Source organism: Chiloscyllium plagiosum, unplaced genomic scaffold (genome assembly GCF_037043375.1).
Source record: "Chiloscyllium plagiosum isolate Xiang-an unplaced genomic scaffold, Cpla_swu_hap1 HiC_scaffold_11, whole genome shotgun sequence".
In the NCBI taxonomy this organism is placed as follows: domain Eukaryota; kingdom Metazoa; phylum Chordata; class Chondrichthyes; order Orectolobiformes; family Hemiscylliidae; genus Chiloscyllium; species Chiloscyllium plagiosum.
The window spans coordinates 40658899-40667848 of NW_028270149.1; positions in this window are offsets into that span (position 1 = coordinate 40658899).

Here is an 8950-nt window from a genome sequence, read left to right on the forward strand (position 1 = left end):
AAGGACTTGGATGTATGTGTGCACAGATCATTGAGGTGACATGGACAAGAGGACAGAACAATAAGTAAGGCATACAGTGTCCTCAGCTTTATTAATAGGGGCATGCAGTACAAGAGCAAGGTGGAGATATTGAGCTTTAATAAGACATTTCTTAAGCCATGAGCTGCAGTATTGTGTGCAGTTGTGGACACCACATTAGATAAAAGTTGTTAATGTGTTGGACAGTGTGCAGTAACAAGTTACAAGATTGGTTCCAGGAATGAGAAACTTCAGTTATGAGGATAGATTGAAAAAGTTGGTATTGCTCTCCTAGGAGGACAAGAGGAGATTTGTAATGATATTTAATATTATTTAAAATCATCAGTATTCTGGATAGAATAGTGAGAAACTATTCCTGCTTGTAATAAGAACAAGAGGACACAGATTTAAAATGATGTGCAAAACAAACAAGGGTGCAAGGGTGTTAGACCATAAGCCCATAAGACATGGGAGTGGAAGTAAGGCCATTCGGCCCATCAAGTCCACTCCACCATTCAATCATGGCTGATAGGCACTTCAATGGCACTTACCTGAACGCTCCCCATTTCTCTTAATTCTTTGCGAAATTAAGAATTTATCAATCTCTGCCTTGAAGACATTTAATGTCCCGGGCTCCACTGTGCTCTGAGGTAATGAATTCCACAGGCTCAACACTCTCTGGCTGAAGAAATGTCTCCTCATTTCCGTTTGAAATTGACCCTAGCTAATTCTAAGGGTGTGCCCATGGGTCCTAGTATCCCCACCTGACGGAAACAAATTCCCAGCGTTCACCCTTTCTAAGCCATGCATTATTTTGTAAGTTTCTATTAGATCTTCCCTCAACCTTCTAAACTCTAATGAATACAATCCCAGGATCCTCAACCATTCATCACTCCAGGGATCATCTGTGTGAATCTCCGCTGGACACGCTCCAGTGCCAATATATCCTTCCTGAGGTGTGGGGCCCAAAACTGGACACAGCATTCTAAATGGGGCCTAACCAGAGCTTTATAAAGTCTCAGCAGCACATCATTGCTTTTATATTTCAACCCTCTTGAGATAAATGACAACATTACATTTGCTTTCTTAACCACTGACTCAACCTGCAAGCCAACCTTTAGAGAATCCCGGACTAGCACTCCCAGATCCCTTTGTACTTTGGCTTTATGGATTTTCTCACCGTTTATAAAATAGTCCATCCCTGTATTCTTTTTTCCGAAGTGTAAGATCTTGCACTTGCTCACGTTGAATTGCACCAGCCATTTCCTGGACCACTCTCCTAAACTGTCTAAATCTTTCTGCAGCCTCCCCACCTCCTCAGTACCACCTGCCTGTCCGCCTAACTTTGTGTCATCAGCGAACTTCACCAGAATGCCCCCAGTCCCTTCATCCAGATCATTAATATATAAAGTGAACAGCTGCAGCCCCAACACTGAACCCTGCGGGACACCACTTGTCACTAGCTGCCATTCCGAAAAAGAACCTTTTATCCCAACTCAATGCTTTCTATCAAACAGCCAATCCTCAATCCATGCTAGTAGCTCACCTCGAACACCATGGGCCCTCATCTTAGTCAGCAGCCTCCCGTGGGGCACCTTATCAAAGGCCTTTTGGAAGTCGAGGAAGATAACATCCACCGGGCTTCCCTGGTCTAACCTACTTGTTACCTCTTCAAATAATTTGTGTTGTGAGAGAAAGCATTTTCTCTCAGCAAGTAGTTAGGGTGTGGAATGCGCTATCTGGAAGTATGGTTCCAATTGGTTCCAACTGAGGCATTCAGGAGGACATTGGAAGATTATTTGGATAGAAGTATACAGTGGTATGGGGAGAAAGTAGAAGATTAATACGAGGTGATGATGCTTGCTTGGAAAGCTGGTGCAGGCACTATGGGCCGAATAGCATCCTTTTTGCTGTAACAACTCTGAGACCTCTTATTACATTTAATTTTAATACATATGTGCAGTTAGATATAATTGAAAAGGATTGCAATGGCAAGACAGGTGCAATATGTTGGATGCAAATAACCTGGATGGTTTGAGCAACCATGGTAATAAGAATTCCAAGAAGTGGGAATTATGTTCAAAGATGCTGATATGGAGGAATAGCTAGAGACTTTTCATTCCAAATGATTGGATTCAGATTCTTCAGAAAGATTGGCAGCAGGGTCAAGTGGGGTGATGATCAGGTGATATTATCATTGGACTGTTTATCCAGAGACCCAGATAATGTTCTGGAGACCTGGATTCAAATTCTGCCACAGGATTACTTGAATTCAGTGAAAAAAACAAGTCTGAATTAAGAGTCCAATGATGACCAATAATATTGATTGTCAGGAAAAACCCATCTGGTTCACTAATACCATTGAGGGAAGGTAACTGCTGCCCTTATCTGGGCTGGCATCCATGTGATTCCAGAGCAATGATGACTCTCAATTGTCCCTCTGGGCAGTTAGGAAGGGGCAATAAATGCTGGCCTAGCCAGTGCTGCCGACATCCTGTCAATGGCTTATGCCCGAAACGTCGATTCTCCTGTTCCCTGGATGCTGCCTGACCTGCTGCGCTTTTCCAGCAACACATTTTCAGCTCTAATCTCCAGCATCTGCAGACCTCACTTTCTCCTCAAAGTCATCCTGTCAATGACTATTAAAAGGAATATACATTACTTACAGCACAGTACTAAGCCAATAGATCCATATTGATATTTAAACTCCACACAAGCTTTCTTCCATTCTTCTAAGAAGTATATTAAGAAGTAGTATCCCTCTGTGTCATATTCAAGTGAGTTCAGAGAGCAATATAGGTTTACAGAAAAGATTTACTAGAAACTAGGTCCCAGGAATGAAGTAGCAATGCTGATAAGACATCCCTAGAGTAAAGAAAATTAAAAAGAAGTTCAATAGTGTTTCTAAATCATGAGCAGTTTTGATAAGAATAAATTAGGAGATTCTGATGGAAGGTCATTGATCAGAAATATTAATTCTTCATCTCTCTTCACAGAAACTGTCTGCCCTCTTATTTATGTCATTTTTTAAAATTTCAGATTTCCAGTATCAGCAGTATTTGCTTTTGTAAACAAAGGTAAGCCTTTTCAGTGGCAAAACTGGAATCATACTGGACTCAACATTAACTTCTGATCTCCTGCGTTCTTTAATACTTTCCGTTTTTATTTCCGATTTCTATCATTAGTAATACTTTATTTTATTTGTTGGATTAATATGGTTGGCTAAAGAACCAGAAAGATGAAGGAAACATCCTTTGCATGTCACAATTATTGATTGGATAGCACAATGGCTACTTTCAAAATTACTAATTCAGAGGCCTGAACTAATAATCAGAGACACAAGTTGAAATCCCACCAAGGTAGCAGGGGTTTTTAAATTAAATTACATATAATCTTGAATTTGTCATGTCTCACTCACTAAATGCACTGGAAATCAAGCTCAACTTTCCCTAGAATCATCACAAAAGTCAAAGATATTACCAAAGTATGCAAAAATCCCAATTTATCTGACAGATAAAGTTAAGCTAATAAAAAATATGAACCAAGTTTAAACCATATTTACTATTTATTACAAAAAATAGATTCTAACCACAGGTAAACAACTATCAATTGTTGGCATGCAAATTTACTAATTAAACTCTAACCTCCTTTTAGCCCCTGCCTCGAGACACATCTATAGGTTGAAACAGATAAAGAAGCATTATGTTACATGTGGAAGGAAACAAAATATGGAGAAGTAGTTCAATGGTCCCTGTCCATAGGTTTCAGGGTAAGATGTCCTTTTGCTTGTCAGGATTTTCTGTTCCACAATATCTCTTATTCATGTTCTCTTCACTTCACTCCACAGGAGGCTCAGTCAAATAGTACGCTAATGACAGAGTCTCTTCGTTCTTGGTTCACAATCAAAGGTTCCAGTAAGTGGTGAGGGAGAATAAGTCGGCTTTCTTCAGGCTTAAGATATTTTACTGGAGCGAAAGACAAAATGTCCAACCTTTCAATATACATCATCAAGCAGCTGCATTGCCTTGAATAGTGTTTGACCTGCTCTTGTAGCCACATTATTTATGAGGCTAATCCAGTACAGGTCAATGATAACCTCGAGAAGTTTGATAGTGGAGATTCAGCCTTGGTAATGACACTGGGTGTCAAGGGGAAATGGTTGGATTCCCTGTTATTGGAGATTGTCATTACCTGGGACGTCTGATGCAAATGTTATTTCCTATTTGTTCGTCCAAACCTGGATATTGTCCAGGGCTTGCTGTATTTGGACACATACTGCTTCAGTATCTGAGGAGTTATGAATGGGGCTGAACACTGTATAATAATCAGCAAACATTCCCACTAGTATCCTTATGGTAGTGGAAGAGTCATTGATGAAACAGTTGAAAATGATTGGGCCTGGGACACCACCCAGAGGAACTCCTGCAGAGATGTCCTGGAGCTGAGGTGACTGACTTCCAACAAGCAACAACAATTTTTCTTTCTGCTAAGGATGGCTCCAAATGGCAGGATGTTTTTCCCCTGATTTCCTAGGGTTCATTACTCCTTGTGATCCTTGATGCCATATTCAGTCAAATATGGCCTTGGTGTGCAGGGCATCTTATAGGAACAGGAGTAGGTAATGCAGCCCATTGAACATGCACTGCAATTTAATATGATCATAGCCAATCAAACATTTCAATGTCTTTTATTCACCTGATCCCTGTAACCCTGTGTGCCACTGATAATCAGACATCTATCAATCTCTGCCTTAAATATACTCAAAGACTGAGATTCCACAGCCTCCTGAGGCACAGAATTCCAAAGGTTCAAAATCCTCTGAGTTAAAAAAATCCTCATTTCAGACCTAAGCAGCATCCTTCTTATTTATAAATTGTGTCCCCTTGTTCTAATCTCCCCAAGCAGGAGATACATCTTATCTGTACCTACCTTGTCTAACTATTTTGTACGTTTTAATAAGATCATCTCTCAATCATCAAAACTCCAGAGGCCTGGTTTTCACAATCTCTCATAGAATGGTTTTGAGAACAAATCTCGTGAACCTTTGTTGCACTCCCTCTATGGCAATGATATCATTCCTAAGATAAGGAGACCAAAACTGCAGCTGCACTGTACTCCAAATGTGGTCTAACCAAACTCACCTACAATTGAAGTAGGAGAAAGTGAGGACTGCAAAGGCTGGAGATCAGAGGTGAGAGTGTGGTGCTGGAAAAGCACAGCAGGCCAGGCAGCATCTGAGGAGCAGCAGAATCGACGTTTCGGGTAAGCTCTTTATCAGGAATGAGGCTTGTGGTCTGGGGGCGTTGAGAGATAAATGGGAGGGGGGTGTGGTTGGGGAGGAAGGTTGCTGAGAATGTGATAAGTAGATGAAGATGGGGAGAAGGTGATAGGTTGGAGAAGAGGGTGAAGTGGATAGGTGGGGAAAGGTGATGGACAGGTAAGGAGAGCAGTGCCAAGTTGGACGCTTGGGACTGGGATAATGTGGGGTGAGTGGAAATAAGGAAACTGGTGAAGTCCACAATGATCCTGTGTAGTTGCAGGGTCCTAAGGCAGAATATGAGGTGCACTTCCTTCAGGTGTCAGGTGGTTAGACTTTGGCGATGGAAGAGGCCCAGGACCTGCATGTCCTTGGCAGAGTGGGAGGGGGAGTGGAAGTGTTCAGCCACGAGCGGTGAGGTTGGTTGGTGCAGATGTCCCAGAGATGTTCTCTGAAATGATCTACAAGTTGACGTCCTGTCTCCCCATTGTGGAGGAGACCACATTGGATACAACGAATGCAGTAGATGACATTGGTGGAGGTACAGGTAAATTTCTGTTGGAAGTGGAAGGATCTTTTAGGGCCTTGGACAGAGGTGAGGGGGGGAGGTGTGAGTGCAGGCTTTGCACTTCCTGCAGTGGCAGGGGAAGGTGCCGGGAGTTGGGTGTGGGCTGGTAGGGGTGTGAATCTGACGATGGATTCATAGAGGCAATGGTCTCTCTGGAATGCTGATAAGGGTGGGGAGGGAAATATACCTCTGGTGTTGGGGCCCTTTTGTAGGTGGTGGAACTGGCGGAGAATGATGTGGTGTATACGGAGGTTGGTGGGATGGAAGGAGGACCAGGGGATTCTGTCCTTGCTGTGTTGGGAGGGGTGACGTTCAAGGGCGGAGGTGAGGGAAGTGGAGGAGACATGCTGGAGGGCATCATTGACCACTTGGGAGGGGAAATTGCGATCTTCGCAGAAGGAGGCCATCTGGGATTTTCTAAGGTGGAATATTCATCCTGGGAACAGATGTGGCAGAGGCGGAGGCATTGGGAATAAGGAATGGCATTTTTAGAGGAGATAGGGTGGGAGGAGGCATAGTCTAGTTTGCTGTGGGTGTCAGTGGGCTTGTCGTAGATACCCGTAGTTAGTTGGATGGAGATGGAGATGGAGAGGTAGGGGAAGGAGGTGTCTGAGATGGTCCAGGTGAATTTGAGGTCAGGGTGAAAGGTGCTAGTGAAGTTGATGAACTGCTTAACCTCGTCGTGGGAGCACGAAGTAGCACTAATACAGTTATTGATGTAGTGGAGGAACGTTGTTGGGGTGCGTGGTTTGCCAGTGTAGCTGTGAAAGATGGACTGTTCCACGTACCCGACAAAGAGGCAGGCATAGGTAGGTCCCATGTGGGTGTCCATGGCTACCCCATTGGTTGGGAGGAAGTGGGAGCTAATTTCCCAGTTACTCGGTCTCAGTCTCACTCCGGTAGTGTCTCCCTCACTCTGTGCAGTTTGCTCACTTCTGGAATTCAGCTCTTGTGCCCATGTTTGAATCAAGGCTGTAATGAGCAGCGGGCAGATTGGTGAGGAAGAGATCAAGTATGTTTCTCCCTCCTTTTAATTCCTTCATCATCTGCCACAAACACAAAAAGCAGCTAGGTCCTTTAGGACTTGACCACTTTGGTCAGTCATCATGCTACTGTTAATGGCGTACATTGAACTCTCCCACTCAAAGTACATTCTGTGCCCTTGCCACTCTCAGTGCATCTTCAAAGTGGTATTCATCACAGAGGATAGACTGAAACATCAGCTGAAGGGTGGAAGTGGTATGTGGCAAATAGCAGTAGGTTTCCTTGTGCATGTTTCACCAGCTGCTGTGAGACTTCATTATGTCTGGAGTCAATGTTGAAATTTCCACACAATACGCCTCCCAACTGTATGCCATTGTGCTGCCATCTTTGCTGGGTATGTCCTGTCTCAATGGCATGGTTGGATGGGATGGTGATGACCTTGCCTGAAACATTGTGTACAAGGTATGATTCCATGACTATGACAGGCTATTGCTTGATTGCTTTGTGAGACAGCTTTCACAATTTTGATGCTAGCAACCATGGGCCTAAAACTGGACATTCTAAATTGACCTAGAGCCAGAGAAAATTGGCCAAACTAAACTAAACAGCAGCCAGTAGCTATTGGCTACAGAGAACTGTGAAAACCAGAAAGAGTTCAATTGTAACCAATTACAATCAGCCCAAGAGTTGTATATTGGAGACATATCAATCAGACGTTCTGACATCATGACTGCCTGAGTATGCACACTGTACACCCCACCTTTATGGCAACAGTGAAGGGTGTTGGCAGAACCTGATTGGAGGATTTAGGTTAAAATTTGGGAGCCAGCCCCATCCGTGAATACCTGCAGTAAGACTTGTGGGAGAAGACCACGCAGCAACCCAAGAAGACCCAGGAAAAGATTTTCCTTGATCTGTGAGACCCAGCCCTTTGTCAGAGAAGAAAATTCCAACAGCCAAATTGAAATATGTGGATTGTTGTGGGTAATAGTCAATAAAATGTGGAACTGGAAAAAGCACAGCAGTTCAAGCGGCTTCAGAGGAGCAGGAGAGTTGACATTTCAGGTTGGGACTTTTCATCAAGGCTGGGGAGGGGGAAGGGGCTGAGAAATAAATAGAGGGAGGTGGGGCTGGGGGAAATGGTAGGTGGGATGAAGATAGGTAGATGCAGGTACAATGTGATTGTGATTGGTCAATGGGAAGGTTAGAGCAGATAGGTGGGAAGAAAGATTGACAGGTTGGATAAGGTCAAGTGGGCAGGCCAAGAGGGAGGGCATGACCTGGGATGAGGTGAGAGGTGGAAGCTGGTGAATTCTATGTTGATGCCATTTGGTTGTAAGCTCCCAAGGTGAAAGATGAGGTGTTCTTCCTCCAGTTTGCATGTGGCCTCATTTTGATGGTGGAGGAGGCCCAGGATGGACATGTCATTGGGGGAGTGGGAGGGAGAATCGAAATGACTGGCAAATGGAAGGTGGGGTTGATTGGAGTGTACACACCGTGGATATTCTCTGAGTTGGCCCCCACATTTGCACTCGGTCTCTCCAATGTAGAGATGACCACACCAGGAGCAAAGGATGCAATAAATCAGGTTAGAGAAAATGCAGGTGAATCTCTGCCAAACTTGGAATGATTCTTTGCAGCTTTGGACGGCAGTAAGAGGGGGGTGTGGTGACAGGCATTACACCTCCTGCCGCTGCAGGGAAAGGTGCTGGGTGTGGAGGAGAGGTTGGTGGGGGGTATGGACCTAACAAGGGAATCGCAAAGGGAATGGTCCCTGCAGACAGCAGATAGGGGTAGGGAAGGAAATATCTTTTTGGTGGTGGGGTCAGAAAATGACGGAGGATAATGCATTGGATTTAGAGATTAGTGGAGTGGAATGTGAGGACCAGTGGGCCTCTAACCTTGTTGTGGTTTTGGAGGGGGGGTGGATTTGCTGGCAGGTGGAGGAGATGTGATTGTTGATCACGGGGGAGGGGAAATTATGGTCCTTGAAGTAGGACAATATCCACTCAGGTGGAGAGAGCTATATGAGAGTAAATATTGTGGGAATTTGGGAAATGTTAACATAGTGTTTTAACAAGGAATATTTTGTTAATAAACTGGAGTTGAACTCAAACTGAATT